Here is a 20,050-nt window from a genome sequence, read left to right as displayed (position 1 = left end):
TTGTTCAGCCATACTCAACACTCAAGTGACCCATAATAGATCACATATTTCCTTTAAGGGTTATTGGTCATGTTCAGATGGCCTACACCGGCCTTTCTAAACCCTAGCTCCACTATGTAGCATGATGCCTACCCTGAATAAAGCCATGTCCAATCTAGAGATGTTGGACATGGTACACTTACACATCCTGATTTCAAATAAACACATACTTCATGGACATCCACCTTTCTAGTACAAGGATCATAACATGCCTGACAGATCCCTGTCCCATACACTTTACATACTCCTGCCATACTATGCATCCCTGTCCAGCAAAGCTGCACATTGCCCCTCTTTGAGACATGGTGTGATGATTGCATGGCAAATATATCAGTAACCCTGTGGATCAGTTCTGTTGCACTGCTTGAACTGGCCACTGAACGTTACCTGTCTGTTGGCTACAACTAGGTAACCTTTCAGCCTAGGCTCATAAATGGCCCAGGGCATAGAGCCTACTAGTTCACTATGACCATACATGCTATAGTTGATATCCAACCCTGCAAATACCATCAAGCTAGCCATTGTCCCATGTGTTTCACATGTGCAACACAGGTAATACACAGCAGGATGCTATACTGCTGTACAGTGCCATGTAGATGTACAATGCAAATCACATACATGTAAAACTTTCCATGAGCAAGTCTGCAGGGTAACAGGTCATGTCCCTTAAGGCTGTGTATGACAATATATGTGACATATGCACATCATTAAGGTCTCTTGCATTAATGTGAACACATCCAGGCATGTGCTGATAGGTAAAGACACCAGTACAGGCAAACAGACATGCCCACATCAAGACAACATCCACATGGAGTATGAGTAATGTCATCACTTGACACACACATATATGGTGATAACATCAAATCACCAGTATGTGCCAAATGTGTGTGAGTTAAAATGTCAGTGGTGTTAGTGTCATGCAGATTTGCAAAGACATATTTGTATTCATAATAAATGTGATACACATGTATGTGCAGCTGTACTTATGTACATCTCTGTGAGTTACTGTGACCTGTCTCCATCATTATGTCTTCCAGGTATGCCATGTGCCAGGCTGCCACCATACAGCCACATGGAGGATGAGGTCCTCATTCCATGCCTCCTTGTTAATCATGAAACACTTTTCAGCCATGTGCCACAGGATGCACAGCACCGGGATGTCCAGTGGGAGGAACTTTTCAGGAGGGTAAATGATGTTGGCGGCCACAATCGCACCTATCAGCAGGTGCGCCGACACTGCACTGACCTCATTAGATGGGCGAAGCTGCATGCAACTGCAATTGCCAGGGAACAAGCTGCAACAGATGGGGGGCCACTCACCCAGCCCCCACTCACACAATACTGAGGAGCTACTGACCAACCTGGGGACATCTGCAGAACCCCATCCACAAGCTTTAGCTGGTATTGTGGAGGTGGGTGTCTCACAACCATTGAGCCAGGAGTTGCCTGGTAAGTCACTATTGCACATATAGCACAACTATATTTAATATAGTTACATGTGTTACTGTACAATATTTAACATAACATCCTATGCAAGGCATGTATGCACACATGCCACATACTATAGTTCGCTGCTCTATGTATGCACAGATGTGCATACTCCATAGTATAGTCTATTGTACTGGCTTATGTGCTAACATGCACATTGCACCCTGTAGCTATCACACAGGTGTGGATAATGATCTTACTGCTGTGACACTCCTATTTAGGTACCTCTGGCATTTCGCAGTGGGAGCAGGCTGTTGCTGGTTAGAATGTTATTATTTATCAGGCTTGATAATGCACAGATCATATTAATTGCATGCTATCTGCCATGTGGCCATGTAACACACGTACACATCATATATGGTGGCCCTGTTAATATATACAGGTCAGACCTGCAATGCATCACAGTGGTTAGCCATGTGGAATAATTGAAGACTATATGAAACACCTACACTAAATCTTACAAACTGTCATTGCAAAATGTGTGGACAGCTGTAAATACAATGGTGGCGGTGTGGTTCACTGTAGGGACATGTACTACAGATCAGCATTACACATGTGGGGAATACAAACAGTACTATACAGAGAGCATATGTGTGCACACACTCTAAATGTTTTGGAGCTGGAGTATGACCAGCCCACAGGATTCACCCTTGTGGATTATACCCTTGCTATGAATGTCACACAATGTCATGTGCTATCTGACATGTCCATGACATGTTGTGTGCTGACTGCAATACTGTTTAATTATCCTGCAGAACATGATATCTCACATCCCAAACATACCATCCTTTGTCTGCATAACCCTGTCCTCAGTGGAGCATATGACATCTACTGGTGTATGTCATATGGGACAACACTGACATATGAAATAGATGCCCATCACAACCATTGGACAAAACATGTTTACACATGGTCATGGAGGATGGCCAGAGACATGAAGCAACACACACAGTAGAAGGGATGTACATGTGTGTACACCCTGTTGTACATTGACTTGATACAATACAACTATGGCCTTTGTGTAATGGTGATATTGCAGATGTGACACACTAAACATCATACAGGCCTGTGCACAGCCTGTGTAGGCATGACATCAAACCAACACATAACATGCCTTGAACATCTTGAGTGTGTCACAACATGAATGCTTTCACCTATACAGTATCCAAATACATACATGTGTTGCACAACATACACATACAACCACATTGGGCCACAGATACAGTACATTCATCTTGCTTGTGTCAGACATCACTGTCATGGTTGCTCCTCATGTGTGTGAGGTACACAGATGGCATGTGGGACATGGAGTACTGCAAAGTTAGCCATGTCTGGGCATAGTTGCCAGGCATCAGCAATATGGTTGCAGATGTTCAGGGGTGTCATCTGTATACCCTTCAGTGACCTGTGTCACACATTCCACATTAGGGTTTAGTGTGTATACACTTCAGTGATGTGGGTCACATTCCACATTAGATAAGTATTGTATCTGAACACAGTCATGGCTATGAATTGTGTCTGTAACTCACACTGTATAGCAATAGTGAAGCCACATGATGCCCTGCAATGGCTATGCACATCAGCTCAATGTGCAGTATGTCACTGTATATCTGTAGGGTGCACTGACAACATTGTGTCAGTTGAAGGTCCATGTTAGTATAACACGTCCCTGCATTGGGACACCATTACCTCATTGTATATTTGAAGGGACAACATTGTGTTAAACATGTATGCATGTCATTCAACACTTCAGCAGAAGACATGTCATACTACATGTGATTGGCAAGGTCATATACCACACATCAGGCTGGTGTACTGTTAACCTGTGCTGGTCTGTGGCACCATTGCAAAGTAGGGACAGCCATGTCAAACATGTATGTACAGCCACATGCACATTGTCTGTAGACTGAACTCAGGGGTAAGTAGAATAATGTTGAACAGACATGCACTGCTTCAGGGGAGATATGCAAGCTAGGGCTCAGGCAAACATAGTATTCACTCAATATACCCTTCTGCTCATGTCCTCCTCACACATAAGGGCAGTGGCCAACACAAAGCATCAGTGGCAGATGTACACAGGTCAGCGATGGTCTGTTACAATGTGGGGTATGTTGCACAAAACATGGCAGAGCAGTGCAATGGTGCATAGTGCATGCATTGTGTAGCAAGTTTGGGGCATAACCTACTAACACAAATGGTGCAACACAGGTATGTATGCTACCTACTACTATAATTGTGTAAGGTGCATGCCTTCTGCTATAACACATGCATGCTGTTGTGTGCAACTCAGGGATGTATGATAACTATCATTATAATTGTCTAAGCTAAATGCCTTCTGCCATATCACATGCATGTTGCATGCCATTGGGTGCCATATCGTGTGTCTGTGTCTGTCTGTGTATGTCTGTCTGTGTCTGTCTGTCTCTGTCTGTCTATGTCTGTGTCTGTCTGTGTGTGTTTGTCTGTCTGGGTGTGTCTGTCTGTCTGTGTGTGTCTATACTGTGATATATAACATGCAATGTACAGTCCTTGTCTGCCCCTTGCAGGTTTGATGTAGGTGCGTTGACCTCCTGTGTTCCACCTGATGTTAGTGTCCCCACAGACTCTAGCAGTGATGATGAAAGTATGATTGAGGCACAGACAGGGTTGTCAGGGGCTGAATCTGTGCCATTGGTTGCCATTCCACCTGTATCCCACTCATCCCCGCACACAGTTCTCATGCCTACACATACCCCATCACCAGTAGCCATAGTGGAAGGACAGTTGTGGGTGGTAGCATGGAACAGGAATGTGTGGAGACTATGGAAGGTGTGCCTGCACACCATGATCCCAGCCAACTGACTGGTGATGTCCCACACAGGCATGTGCCCAGGGCTGCTCATAGGAGGACTTCTGGCCAACATGCCCCTGCAAGACATAGCACATCAGCTGGATTCACCAGACACATGTTTTAGGCTGCAATGGAGGCACTGGAATGTGCTGAATGACACAGCAGAGAAGGTCTGAGGCTTCTGAGGGCTGCTGTCCGTTCTTTAACTGACAACATCCAGGCAATTGCAAATGCTCACCATCATCTTGCAGGTGTTTTGGATAGACGATTGGGTGGCATGGTGGGAGTCCTTGACCGTGGCATGTCAATCCTCGAGTGTGGAATGTCTGTGCTAGAACATCTGGTGGGAGTGAGGTGTCGGGCATGTGGACGTAGGACAGCTGCATCACCTGTTGAAGGTCTATGTGAACATGCTACTTCACATGCCCGCTCCCATAGTGGCAGTAGTAGCAGCAGTGTATCTGGTGCTGTGCTGTCCGCACTAGGACACAGCAGGCCACATGCATGTGGTCCTGGATGGTCCCAACAGGAACATGGTTCCAGTGGACATGTGCCATCAGATAGTACCCAATCTGGACCTCTGCCTGGCAGTGGCCATGCAACCCCTGGCAGGCACAGGTCATGTGGCCGTGGTCGGACACAGTGAACTGTAAAACCTGCCCTGTACAGTCTGCAGCTGTCAATAATACCCTTGTGTAGGTCAGCCACATGCCAGACCTGTGTGCATACATACACACACACACACCAGAAACAAATGTAGGGCACCTCAACAGACACACACATAACATCACACACACCCAATGAGATAAAAGGCCCTAACCCACACGCATTATGTCATCCAATGGTGCAGCCTAGGCCTCTGGCAAACATTATCACCCTGTGCATATGATGATGCCTGTGCCGCATCCCTGTCATCCACACCATCGGTGCAGGGACATGCTCATATGGTCTGATGCACAGGGTGAACATACTAAGAAGACAATTGTAGATTACCATTGTTGAGTAGTGTTGACAGGCAGGAGACATACCATGTACTACAGTTGTAGAATGCATTTTGTACTTTTGACAGTATGTATCATGTGTAACAACAGTAACTGCATGTTGATCTTGATGTTCTACCTTCCTCTTTCAGGTGTAATTGCATGTGCCAAATGTGTGCATACAGACTACAAGGGGGATCTCAGTGTTTGCTGTTAGTGTCCCATATGTAAATGTAGACTACTCACAGGTCTGTATGAAAATACCTGCATGTACTTTGTAGCTTCCACATCACAGTTATAATCCCCCAAGTTTCAAACATGTTTACTGATCTAATGATCCAAGAGCATGATAGCTGTGTAGTAAGCTACTGTGGCCAGAGCCGTCACATCCATAGTGGGTGACATCACAGGTATAGTTACCTGGAGCAGGGATGAGGTAAAAGAGTGGTTTAGCAGATGACAAGGGTAAAGGCCAGTGGAAAATGTGGTTTCTCATTGGGAAGCAGTAATACCTGCTCTTATGACAGGATGGAAACACACATAGGGATTCACAGACACGGTAACACACACTCTGACACACACAGTTGCCAGTGTTGGGATGAGAACCCCTGCCTATGTGCAAATCATCATTATAGCACTTTACAATTGCAAGATGCGCCACAGAGATTACATATGTGCAGGTAGTCAGAATGGCCTAAGATCGAGGACATCAACAGGGATACTAGATTGCGGTGAGTGTATGTGGGAGGGGGGGTTCATCAGTAGGCTATGGAACAACAAGCCTCACTCCAGGGCTTACACATTTAAAGGCAGTTAGAATGCCCTTCTAAGATTGATGACATCAACAGGGATACTAGATTGCATTGAGTGGATGGGGGGACGGGGTCTTATCATTTCACTATGGTAAATTACAGCCTCACTCCAGGGACCAGACAGCCATACATGCACACACACACACACACACACACACACACACACACACACACACACACACACACACACACACACACACACACACACACACACATGTTGTGACATTCACAAAGATATACACCTATATCACACACATACAGACACTTGACATGTGTGAGATTCAAACCCCTGCCTATGTCTTGCTTTCTACACTTCACTTTGTACAGATGTCTACAACAGTGTACAGGACAGTGAAAAATATTTGGGGTGTATTCCCCACCATACGTGACATATATGGACACACACACACACACACACACACACACACACACACACACACACACACACACACACACACACACACACACACACACACACATGTGCCAGTACTGTGAATCAAACACCTACCTATCTCATGATAGGTATTACAGAGTTACAGCACTATTGCATACACTGTGAAGTGTACTTTCTCTTTCCTTTGCCAACTGTGCTGATATATGCACAATATATGCACAGGTGAGATGTTACTGTTACAGGTGTCAAGAGGTTTGCCTTCAGTGTCACCCTTACTGCATTCTACGTTGTGTGTCTTCCCCTTCAATTAACAAAACCATAGCTTAGCAGTTACACAGGTTATTGTAGTAATGGTTGTAACACACATGTGAGCTGTCCTCAGTAATTATTCATCTGTAAAGTAGCCCCACCACTTAGTAGTTATGTCCAAACATCTGTCCATAACTAAAGTACAGCTTACTGTACTTTGAACATATCACCATATACACTTGGCAATGTTGAGACTGCATTGCAACTGCATGATGTACTAAGACAACAGTCACCTTCAAACATCAGACACTGCACACGCATGGAATCTAAACACACATCAGTACATGTACACATATGTGGTCTCCATCAGTAAGTGGACTAGCAGGTCAAGAGGATACATTCCACACCTACCCCACACCATGTGTGATACCTAGCTGAGCATTACACCATAATGGATGTTGTATTCATGTACTGGTAGGACACACAACCACCTTCACTGAGCAGCTAAATGTACATTTATGCCAACAGCACATATCAGCAAGACACACACAGCGATATCCCATGTCATGATCCCACAGACTGTTAGTTGACAGTTCTGCTGTGAAGCCAGGACACTGTAATGGTCAACAGTGAGCACATCATATTTGTCACACACATCATATTTGCCACACACACCTCATGATTACTGGATGGGTGCCAGCAATGTGCTCTGTTTGAGCTTGGCATTACACCTGTTCAAGCATGTGCAAGGTCTGTGCCTTATAAACATCTCACCCCAGCATGTTCTGGCTATTGTACTAATAAGGTTAATGTCCAGACAGCAAACAGCATGCATGGCTTGCAATTGTAGGAGCTGTGGGTCACACATGGCTGTACATGTCATGGACATATCACCTGTAACTACTCAGGAACATACAGAGCATAGCTGTATTTCCCTGAATCTGTCAATACAGGCCATGTGTGTAGGTCCTACGATCCTGTTATTTGGGTATGCTTGTAGGCATTGCATTTGGTGGACATGTCTAATGACATACATGCCACATGGATTGTTGTATGATATGATAGGTTTCATGGGTGACCAGTAGAGAGGGAATATTACCTCTGTCAACATAGATATCAAACCTTAAGTACTGTTAGCATTCAGCAGCCATGGACCTATCTTCCATGTGCTTGTGTGTAATTAATGTAGCCGTCTGTATGTACAAAAGACAACAACAGCTATGGTATTTTCATGTATGTTGTATGAGTGTGGGATGTACATATCCAGGGCAGGTACATCTAGGTCATATCCAACCGTGAGGGTGTTGTTTACTGGTTTACAGCATCAGTCAACTGTGTTAATGCTGACAACATCCGAAGGACCCTGGTATGTGTACAACTGACCTGGTTACAAACAGTAGTATTATTGCATTGCATAATACATTATGCAACTGTGTCAGTACATGGGTACTTTGCATAGTTGATGTAGGGCTAGATACAGTCCACCAGTCGAATGTTATTTGGTGTTGTACCATAATATTTCATACCACATTTATGGATGTGTGTTGGTAGTCTGAGGACATGGTGGTGGATGTATATGAGAATACAACCTAGAATGCAGCTTTTGCCACTGTTACCTGTACCTGACTCATCTGTGATGAATTATGTTGAAGTAGTGGTCTTTACTTGTGAGTAGCCTTTATGAATATGTGGACACCACCACAACTAGTGGTCCATACCAGTGTTATGGCCCACATGTCTGGATCTGAGTTATATGGTTGTAGTGCTATTGTACACTACAGAGCCTTCAGCCAGGTGTTCTTCAATGCACAGATGTCAGTATTCCCCATTGTAGGTTCTACATTGAGCTAATGGATTAGGAAAGCCACACATCCAGCACTGGTTATCATAAGCATCCAATGCAATTGTCTTGTAGGTGTCAGGGTGTTACTTCTGTGTTTAGGACATTTGCCTTGAAATGGCACTATATGGGTAAATGTGACCTAGGTATTATCCACACTCCCTTGAATCATTAATGCATGTGATCTGTGACAAAGGCTTGTCTTCTTTCAGTCATATCATCCTGGAATGACAGACACCGGACAACCTCATAATTACAGCAGGGCATTGGCTCATTGATTTGGTCAAGCAGTTGCCACTCATACCATGACATTACTGTGAGTGGTAGTATTGTGCTTGGTACTAAATGCTACATCTAAGGTGACGGACAGCAGCAGGCATTGTGTAGATGACCAATGTGAGATATACTTAGTGGAGCGGTCCTGCTAATAATGACAACTACTAACACAGCCGGGAGAGGTCATCTTGACACCTGCACCTCAGTACCATTAGACAATGGGGTCACATATTATGCTTGCACATGCCACTGTTCTAACTATAATGCCTCTGTCTACAACCTGATATCAATGTATGCCTTTCAGGGCAGCAATGCGTGTGACACATGATGTACTTTGCATCCACCTGTGTGTCCCAGTTAACCAATTGTCTATCACTTCCACACATGCATGATTATGTATACTTCACATATATATGGCAGTACTTCATGTACATGTATGCATGTGTATCACACAGCACAGACATAGATATATCATTTACGGGCCACATACAGGTATCTGGTAGTAAACCTGTATGATGTGCATATATATTGACAGTTAAGATGTACATAGCTGTAAACCTGTGTGTTTACAATAGGAGTCCATTACAATGTGTTCTGTATAAGTGTATGAGCATTCCCACTGTGGCCTTCTGTGGTCAGAATCAGAGTGCATCCCAAACAGTCCTGTGCTACTAAGTGTATGAGCGTACCCACTGCCACCTTGTGTAATTGGAGTCAATGCATCCAAACAAGTCCTGTGATTTTATGTGTATGAGCATGACCACTGTAACCCTGTATAGTGATAGTAGTTGTCCATTCCACAGATGGGCATACTCCAGTTCAGGGCTTGTTGTGCTACAACTATACCTCTCAGGCCTACCTATGTCTTACCTGCAGATGATGTGTCTTGTTTGTGTATACAGGTTGTAATGGACTCCTACTTTAAACACACAGGTTTACAGCTGTGTACATCTTAACTGTCAGTATCCCTGTTGATGTCCTCAATCTTAGAAGGGCATTCTGAGTGCCTTGAACTGTGTAATCTGTGTGGCGCATCTCATAACTGTGTAGTACTGTAATAGTCATCTATAGATAAGCAGGTGTTTGGATCCCACCACTGGCAACTGTGTGTGTGTGTCAGCAAATGCCTGAGTGTGTGTGTGTATTTGTGTCTGTATCCTGCCATGACAGTGGGTTTTACTGCTTTCCAAAGATAAACCAAATTTTGCACTGGCCTTCATCCTTGTCATCTGCTAAACCACCCTTTCCCCCCTCCTCACTGCAAGTAATCAGTTCTGTGATGTCACCCAGCTCAGAAGTAGAATTAGATTAAGTGTAATTGTATGGGTTCTGTGGCACATCCCCCAACTGCATACCACTCTACTAGTTCCCTTTACATAGCTAAGACTTGTAAGCACAATACTGATAAGTTTGTGTGGATGTGACTAGCCTGTAACCGGGCATACACATGTGTTAAGTCTTTTAACATGCTGCACACCATGGTAGTCATCTGTGGTGAGTGGAGTCTACAAAGTATTACATAGTTAGGAATAGAAAAGAATAGACAGTCAAGAATGACTACTGTTGGATATGTTATTTTCCTGTGCCACTGTCGAGCAGTGACACAGAAGTGGTTGCAAGGGTGTATTTCCATACCCATCATTCCCACCACCCAAACTCCACAATCCCAGAGGTATATTGCTTTAGCCATCATTCCCCACCCCATGCACCACATACACAACAACCATCCCTTCTCTGGTGAACTGATTAAGATTTAAATGTTATAATAAAAGAGTTGCCTCTGTTTTGTGTACACGTCAATTCCTTTGGAACCCTTCTGTGTAAAAAAGGGTGTTCAGACATGTTTATATATATGGCTATAGCTGTGTCTGTATATATGCATATATATATATATATATATATATATATATATATATATGTGTGTGTGTGTGTGTGTGTGTGTGTGTGTGTACACATCCCATAAGTGCATATATGTTTTTAGTATTTATTTATAACAGTTGTACATATGTAGACTTGTCTATGTTGTTTCACAGAACACAGTACATTCAAGGATAATGTACATATGTACACAAAGTGACTGTCCCATTTGTTTTCAGTACTGTGAAATACCTGTAGTAAAATGTGTATTATAAAAACCATAAAACATGTATGCACCCAAGATGGCTTAGTGGAAGTTCCAGTGACCATGGTGTGCATGGTCCAGGGGTCAAGACCTGCAAGGGTTGTTCACAATGTAATTTAGGACCAAGTAAGGTGCTTTTAAGTGGGTGTAAATGTGTTTTCACGACAGTAAGCAGCATTGGCACACAGTTAAAAGACATGTACAACTCGCAATACATTTGAAATGCCCTTCTTTGGTAATCCTGCTGATGTCATTCATTGTGACATACACCTTTGGGGAAAAAGTACTTCAGTAATGTTTGTGGCGCGTACCATAACTACATGCTGCTGTAGTATAATAAAGTAATTAGGTAGGAGTTCAAATACCAGATATGACAAGTGTGTCTGTGACTTGTATCCTCTGTAGTGGTGATTGTCAGTGTGGGCAATGTGGAGGGGGTTTTGCATATATTTTATGTTGGCCATACTCTATATCACAATGTCAACCACACAGGGATAACAGATGTACATTAGCGGTGAGGCTGGGGTGCAAAGCCATACCCATACATGTGACATCAAGGCCAGCCAGTCACAGTTAGCAAACCCACTATTACCCAGAGCACACACTCAACCCATGTGTCATACACACACATGCCTAGGCAATAGTCAATATGTGGGTACTACACTGCATCTTGGCCACTGATAGTAACTATGCAGTGATAGCAGTGGGCTACAGAGGGCATGTCACCCTGGCCATCTGTCCAATATGCACGTACATGCACACAGTGCACCTCCACCATGTTCCCCAATGGACACCTGCACCACCTATGGTACCTTCACATGTGACTCACAACGGACATACCATGCCTGACAACATGCTTACAACTGCTTTACAATGCCTTAATCACTCTGTATCCATTGGCCCTTGTTCTGCCTAGCAACAAAATAAGCAACCTCTGCAAGGTTTGAACTCAGGACCATGCACACCATAGCCAAAGGGATTTACCTCTAAGCCACCTCTGACATGCATAACCCTGCTGTATTCACAAACCTATCATCCGGCCCAGTCATTCAACAGTACAGAGTATGTATTCTAACATGCAGATGTATGTGTTTGTGAATATATATTAATGTCTACACAGATGCAAATGTATATATATCTATATATATATATATATATATATATATATATATATATATATATATATATATATATATATATATATATATATATATATATATATATATATATCCACATATGTGTTAGCAGATATTTATATCTATATAGGTATATACGGACATACATCTGTAGATAAGGTGGTAACATAGCAGAAACATTTATGTCCACATGTACCATGAATGGGGTTGACAGGCACAAACAACATACGTCATGCACGAATAGGTATTCCCCCACATCAAAACATGTCTGACCTGCAATACACTACCCACTGTTGCAGATCCCATAACCAGGACCTTACACAACAAGGCCACAAGATGTTAACAGTACCCCATCCCACCTGTATGATGTCAGGCTGGTATCAGTAACATATCATGCAGTACAGTCAGGCTCATAATGACTCCCATTTTGTAGTCATCTGTTACCTTTGTTAGCCAGTGTCCCGTGCTGTTGGCCTGTACTACAGAAATGTAGAATTCAAACAACAGTGGTCCCAGGACTGAACCCTGAGGTACTCCACCTGTCATTTGTCTGGGGATGGATTTGGAGACAGTTACACCTACAGTTTGGGTTCTATCAGTAAGTCATGTGGCAAATCATCAAGTGGCATAGGGATGTATGGCCAGATTAGTGTGTTAATCTATGTTTCCAGACTGGTGTATGGTATTGAAGGGCTGGGCGAGGTCCACATAGGCATTGTGGACTGCCTTACCCTCTTCAACAGCTATGCAGACTGAGTCAATGCAGAAAATCTGTTTCAAGAGGCAAGACAGGCCCTCCATGAGTCCAATCTGTGTGGGGTCCAGTGTTTGAGGGTTGCCAATGTCTATGTTCCAAACTTCCCTGATAATGCATTCCATGGCCATGCAGATCAGGCTCGTCACACTGATGTGACAGTAGTACCAGGGATCCAAGGTGGATCTCCCCTTGTGGAGTGGGATAACTGCAGATGTGTGTCACTCAGTGGGCACCAGGCCTGATGCAAGGTTATGATTACACATGACAGTCTGGTCCCATGGATGATGTATTCTTAGCTGTGGATAGTGCGGTGTCTGCCTGTGTGGCCGTGATTACTGGCCAATGGAATTCTGTTCATATTGCCATTGGACCTTTTGGGGTGAGAGGGGGTGACTGTGGCACTAAACCAATCTGCCAGGATATTGGCACAATCTGTGGGAGCAATCTATGTAATGCCATTCTGATGTAGCTCAGAGCACATCTCAGCATTGCCTGTTAGATTCAGGACATAACTATAGAATGGTGTGTGGTTGTCTGTGGAATCTGTGGTGAGTTTAGTTACATAACCGGCTTTGGAGGATTCCATGGGGGATCTCAACATCTCACTGTGGCTGGTAAGGAAGTTGTTTGCATCCTTGGAGTATCCTTTTTGCTTCAACAGTGTCTACCTTCTGTTGTATACTCTGTCAATGGCAGGAGACCACCAGAGTGGCTTGCTTATTTGGGAGGTGAGCATTGTGGTCCCATGTGGGATGTCAGGAATCATGCACAAGTGGATGTGTTCATACAGTACCTTAGTACAGGATTCATCTGTAGAACTGTCAGCTCCTGTCTCCATGAGTGTCACAAACATTGTCACTTCTGCTTTGTGTAGCATGAAGCTGGCTTTGGGGAGGTCTTTTATGGACAACTGTATATACATTCCTTTCACATGTTCACTTTGATTAGCCTATACTGGGATTACTGTGGTGAAACCTCAGTCTCATGTACTGTTGTGATGGCATAGTGGTTAGTTACTGTGACTATAATGTACAGTGTCCTGGGTTCATGACCGGCCAAGGTGGGGGTGTTTTTGTCTGGCCAGGACAGCGATTAATGCATACAGACTAATTGTGGAAATTAGGTTAGTCACACTTAATACAATTCAAATGCCCTACATTGGCAAGCCTGCTGATGTCAATCACTGGGGAGTACACCTTTGGGGAAAAGAGTACTCCAGCAATATCTGTGGTGCATGCTATAATGGTGTAATGCTGTAGTGTGATATAGAACTCTGGTATGGGTTCTAGTCTGTCACATGGGTGATGTGGATTCTTTGGTGTCTGTTCCTATGCCTGTGTAGAGAGTGCTGCATGTTTGCCTCGTCATACTCACTACGATTCATTGGCCCTGCGTTGGCAATCCTGCTGATGTCACCCACCTAGAAATACACCTCTGGGACTACTATAACCCAGTAATCTCTGCAGTGTGTCCAGTAACTGCATAGGGATGTAGTGTGATAAACTAGTTTGGTAGGTGTTCTAATCCCAGACTTGCCAACTGTGTGTGTCTGTCTGCCTGAGAAAGAAATAATGCGTTTTAGAGTACTCACACTACTTAACAATTTATATACTCAACTTTGGCAAGGCTGCTGAAGTCACTCACCTAAAAATACACCTCTGGGAATGCTGTAACCCAATAATGTCTGTAGCGCATTGAGGAACTGCGTACTACTGGAGTGTGATTTAGAATTGTGGTAAGGTTCCATCTACAACCATGGCAGTTATCTATGTTTTGTGTGTGTTTCAATGTCTGTGTAGGGAGCAATGCATTATAGTCTGCTCCCTCGCAGGACATTTACAATGCCCTACTTTGGTAATCCTACTGATGTCATACCTTTGGGGAATGAGTTCCCTAATAATCCCCGTGGTACATCCCATAACATCTCCATGCAGTAGTGTGACATCGATCTTGGTCATGGGTTCTATACCCACACATGGCAGTTGTGGATGTTTTGTGTGTGTCTCACTGTCTGTTTTGTGAGCAATGCATTTTAGGCTACTCACTTGCAGGAAATTTGAAATGCCCTACTTTGGTAAATCTGCTGATGTCATTCCTTGTGAAATACACATTTGGGGGGTGGGTAGCCCAATAATCTCCATCGCGCGCGCTATAACTGCGTAATGCTGTAGTGTGATAAACTAGTTAGGTAGGAGTTCTATTCTGAGACATGGCAGGTGTGTATGTGTGTGTTTGTCAGTCATATTCTGTGTGGAGGTGGCTGTGAGTGTCTAACCACTGGACATGTTGAGGAGTGGGTTTTGTAGTTTTCCTATATGGTGGCCATATTATATGTCACAATGTCTACCTCATGAGGATTACAGATTTAAATCAGCCAAGAGAATGGGTTGGCAAGCCATACCCCTATATCTGGCAAAAGGTGAACAGAGTAAACAACCCTACTATTACCCAGAATATGATCTGAACCCATGTGTCATACACTAACACACTTGCCTAGAAAACCCGCTATGTTGCTAGTACCCTGAACATTGTTGACAGATAGTAAGCATGGTGTGATTGCAGTGGGCTGCAGAGGGCATGGCACCCTGTCCACCAGTACAATAGGCACATAATTGCGGACAATGCACCTTCATTATTTTCCCCACTGGACACCTGCAACATATGTGGTGCCATCAAATGTGATCCACAAAGGACATACAATGCCTTACACACATGCCCTGTATGGACAGATGCCACTGACACCAGGGAATACCTGTATCATGCTATCAATGCAGGTGCAGGGTCAACCTGCTGTCTATTAGCATGTCCTGCCACACCAGGCCAGGATTGGTACATCTGATGATAACAGTCTGTGTACATAACATGTGCCAGGCAAACCAGGTACACTTAAACATGTCACTGTACATTAATGTGGGATGGGCACATCCCAGGCAATGTCCATGTCAAGGACTATCAAACACAATCATGGCATGCATTGCAAAGCAATGGCCACACACAATAGTAACCAGGATGACAGGACGGTTAATACAATACCCATCAGTGTGGGACATTGCAGACACTACACCCCTAAACCACACTGCAGACCATTGTGAGGTGGCCTGATGCCAAGGATTACCCCTCACCCAGCCTTGTGCAGCCATCTTGCACAACCAACCACTACACACCAATGAAGCAATGCACACATGCATGTCAGTACTGGCACCTTGTGTCTGCATGTGGGGTATGATGTTCCCAACCACAGTCACACCCAGTATAACTTCCATTGGCATACTGACTGATGTCAGACATGTTCACATGCCCTAGCCCATAGAACCTCAGGATAACCCCTGTGGTGCATGTAATACATGTGCATTACTGTAGTGTGTCAAACTAAGTAGTTAGGAAGTGTTTTGGTGATCCTGCCAAAGTGTGCCAATGTGTCTGAGTGCCATAGAGATTGTGGCTGTGTTGACAATGGCATCTGTTCATGTGGACAGCCATGTGTGCTACACCTAATGTATATCTACTATATCTCTGTTGCAGATGCCGCTCACCAGCACACATATATGTTCTTACAGCACACCAGCATGTCAGCTATGTGGCACATGGAGTAACTACATGCACTTGTAATAGTAATGGCTAGTCAGTCAGGGGTATGAATCCCTGTACTGGTAGGTGTGTGACAGAAGATGCTTAGGTTTTAGTCTCCCAGCCCTTTTCTGATGTACTTTGCCTCTGTCTGTCCCTTCCACACATTCTCCGGTGGATGTGATGTACACCTGCTCAGCAGCAGCCTGTGTTTTGTAAGTGATGGTCATGATCAGGTGATGGCCTCTCCACCTATTGCAGTCCTCCCCTAGCTGATTGCATGTGGAACAGCTGTGGTGACATTCCCATAGCCAATTGCATGGAAACACAGTACAATATCTAGGGACATCATGTTGGTGTTTGCCCATTACAGTCGTTGTGAGTGGAACCTGGATCTGGTGTTTGGTAAACAGCATCACAGATGAAATCTGGATATTCCTCAAACAATATACACTGTGGAAAATGGCCTAAAGACCGGAGGGTGATGTGCCAGACATGACTACAGCATGTAAGTGTAGCTATGCTTCATTCAGACTACTGCCAGTTTAATAGGTTGTGTGTGGTAATGGCTAGTCTGCATTTTTTAATAATTGACAACACAGTGCTCTGTTTGTGAGGAAACCCCATCTGTAGGGTCATCTGTGGACCGGTCAATGTGTGGAACCATTTGTTTCTTGTGTTACTCGCAGAACACACATCTGTGAACTGCAGAAGCATAGTGTGAGGATTGCAGTCAGTGCACAGTGATAGTGATGAGAGTTACTGACATTGCATCCCTGATTGGACATACGTCACAGGAAACAGTGGTATGACAGTCACTGTCTGAGGTTATCACAGTGACATGCCAATAATGGGCCACTGTTCATAGCTGCAGTCACAAGTCATCTACGCTTTGGACGGATGCTATGCAGTATATATGCATATGTTGTGCTCCCTCTGCAAATGTATGACATCTGTTGTCTTGGGTTAATGGTAATATCTATGCATGCTGTTATAAGTAACCCTGAATGCTGTTGACTATTACTAAGCCTTATCTGTGTTAAAACTGCAGCACCATAGGCTGTATGGGATTGGATGTCCCGGTGGAACCACCTGTCCCACTTCAGCTGGCCATGGCACCGGCACCAGCACATCTGGGGCCCAGTCTTGGACCTCCACCTCTGTTGGCTCTGCACCACCTTTGGGTGGAACCACCACTGAGGATGGGGCAGGTCCAGACAGGAACATGTCAGCTGTCATACAGTCCAGGCTGTGGTGCGTAGGGAGCTCAATAAGAGGTTTTGAGGCCAGTTACGCCATCTCATGGGCAGAGTGGCACAATTACAGGGTGAGCCTGCCCCTCATAGGTAGCCCCCAGTGCAGCCACCTTTGGGGCTGTGAAGGTGCAGTGGTGGCTGCCCATGTGTGGGGACCTCCATCCCACTGTTTCCATTTGGGGGCTCATGGGCTTGTGACTGCCCTGTATGCTGTCTTGTCTGTCTTGTCTGTCATCCTACCCAACCTATCCTCCATGAGCATACCTACTCTCCGTCCCCAACATCCCACTCTCACCTTACAAAAATGGAAACCAAAGGCCAGTCTGTTCCCAGAACAACTTTTGCCCCATACATAGCTGTCGATTTCACACACGTATCCACTGGACACATGTAACCTTTTTAATTTGCATCACAACATACTACTGTTGTCCTCACCCCTCACTCAAGCACACGATCCTGGTATGCACATGACTCCTAAAGGTTCCAGGTACACATGATGCAGACGACCCCAGTGTACACACGACACTACCAGTCCCTCTATGGTTACCCCATTTAATTTTTAATGATGATGATGTTGCACACAGCACCTTGCAAGGGTACTGTTCTCACATAATGATTGGACAGGAACTGTTTTGTTAATGTAAATAAAATGCTCAGAGTAATGTATTTGGGCAATGTACAAATGTTTGCGTGTATTAAAGACACATGTCTGTCTGAGGGAGTCCAGGTATTACATAGGACAACACCACTACATAGTACAGGAGTTGCTGGAGTTTTCCTTTTCATTCTTTTTTAATGCTTTGTTGTCACGCGGTTTGTTCTTGATATATCTATCTATATATATATATATATATATATATATATATATATATATATATATATCTATATCTATGTATGTATATATATCTGGACATAAACACACACACATACATCTATATAATGAAATACATTTCCTATACTGTTGAATGACTGTGCTGGATGATATGTGTGATAACATCAGGTGTCTGTATATCTGCCATGGCTTAGTGGCAAATCACATTGGCTGTGGTGTGTAGGGTCCTGGTTTTGAGCCTTGCAGAATCCGTTTATTTTGTTGCTGGGCAGAACAAGGGCCATTGGATACAGAGTGATTAAGGCACTTTTAAGCAGTTGTGAGTGGGTGTGTGCTGGTTTACATGATGGCAAGCAGTGGTTATTATTGGTTACAGTTCCTTACACTCAGTAACCTTCTTGATCACCTAACTTGTGTAGGCAGTGCTTACCCCCGTGTAAACAGGCTGAAACCCACTCACTGCTGCTTAAAAGTGTCTACTCCCACTTACTCCCGTGCTAATTTCTTTAAAAGAAAAGAAAAAGGGGTGATAGGAAAGTGGTGAAAAAGGGGCACAAAGAGGGAAAGACAGTAGGCAAGGTAGCTAGGGATGTGCAGGAAGGATGTAGGGAAGGTCCATAGCTGTCCATTTCTTGTACAGCAATGGCTGTGCATATGTAATAAATTTGGCTGTATATTTGGATACTCACAACCCTGAGAGAGGGGTGAGGACAACAATAATATGTTGTGATGCCAATTAGAAATGTTTACATGCGTCCAGTGGACACGTGTGCAAAATGGACAGCTATGTATGGGGCGTGCTTTTTTTTGCGGGAACAGATTGCCCTTTTTTTCTTTTATTTTTAGGTGAGAGTGGGATGTTGGGGAAGGAGAGTAGATATGATTAGGGAGGACAGGTTGGGTAGGGTGACAGACAAGATAAACAAGACACGTACAGGGGTGGTATATGACACATGTGGGGGGAAACACCTTGGACGGGGAGGGGTGTTTGGAAGTTGCAAGCCCATGAGCTCACAAATGGATACAATGGGACTGGGGTCCCCACCCATGGGCAGTCACCACTGCACCTTCACAGCCCAGAAGGTGGCTGTGCTGGGGACTGTGCAGAAGGGGCAGGCTCACCCTCTAGTTGCGCCACTTGGCCCTCAAGCTGGCGTAGGCAGTCTTGAATTTCCCTGTTGAGTTCCCTACACACCATGGCCCGGACCGTACCACGGGTGACAGGTTCCTGTCTACTCCCACCCCCGGGGGGGGCTGAGCCCCATCCCCTGCGGCAGTTCCACCCAAAGGTGGTGCAGGGCCAATGGACAAGGAGGTTCCAGGCTGGGCCCCAGATGTGCTGGTGCCCAGTGCCATGGCCAGCTGAGGTGGGACAGGTGGGTCCGCTGGGACCGGCCTTCCCATATGAGCTATGTTGTAGCATGTTTAAGGCAGATATGGGTTAGTAATAGTCAACAGCATTCACAATTAGT

This window comes from Protopterus annectens, chromosome 1.part2 (genome assembly GCF_019279795.1).
Source record: "Protopterus annectens isolate FY-2018-M chromosome 1.part2, PAN1.0, whole genome shotgun sequence".
Classification (NCBI taxonomy): Eukaryota; Metazoa; Chordata; order Ceratodontiformes; family Protopteridae; genus Protopterus; species Protopterus annectens.
This window is presented reverse-complemented; position numbering follows the sequence as displayed.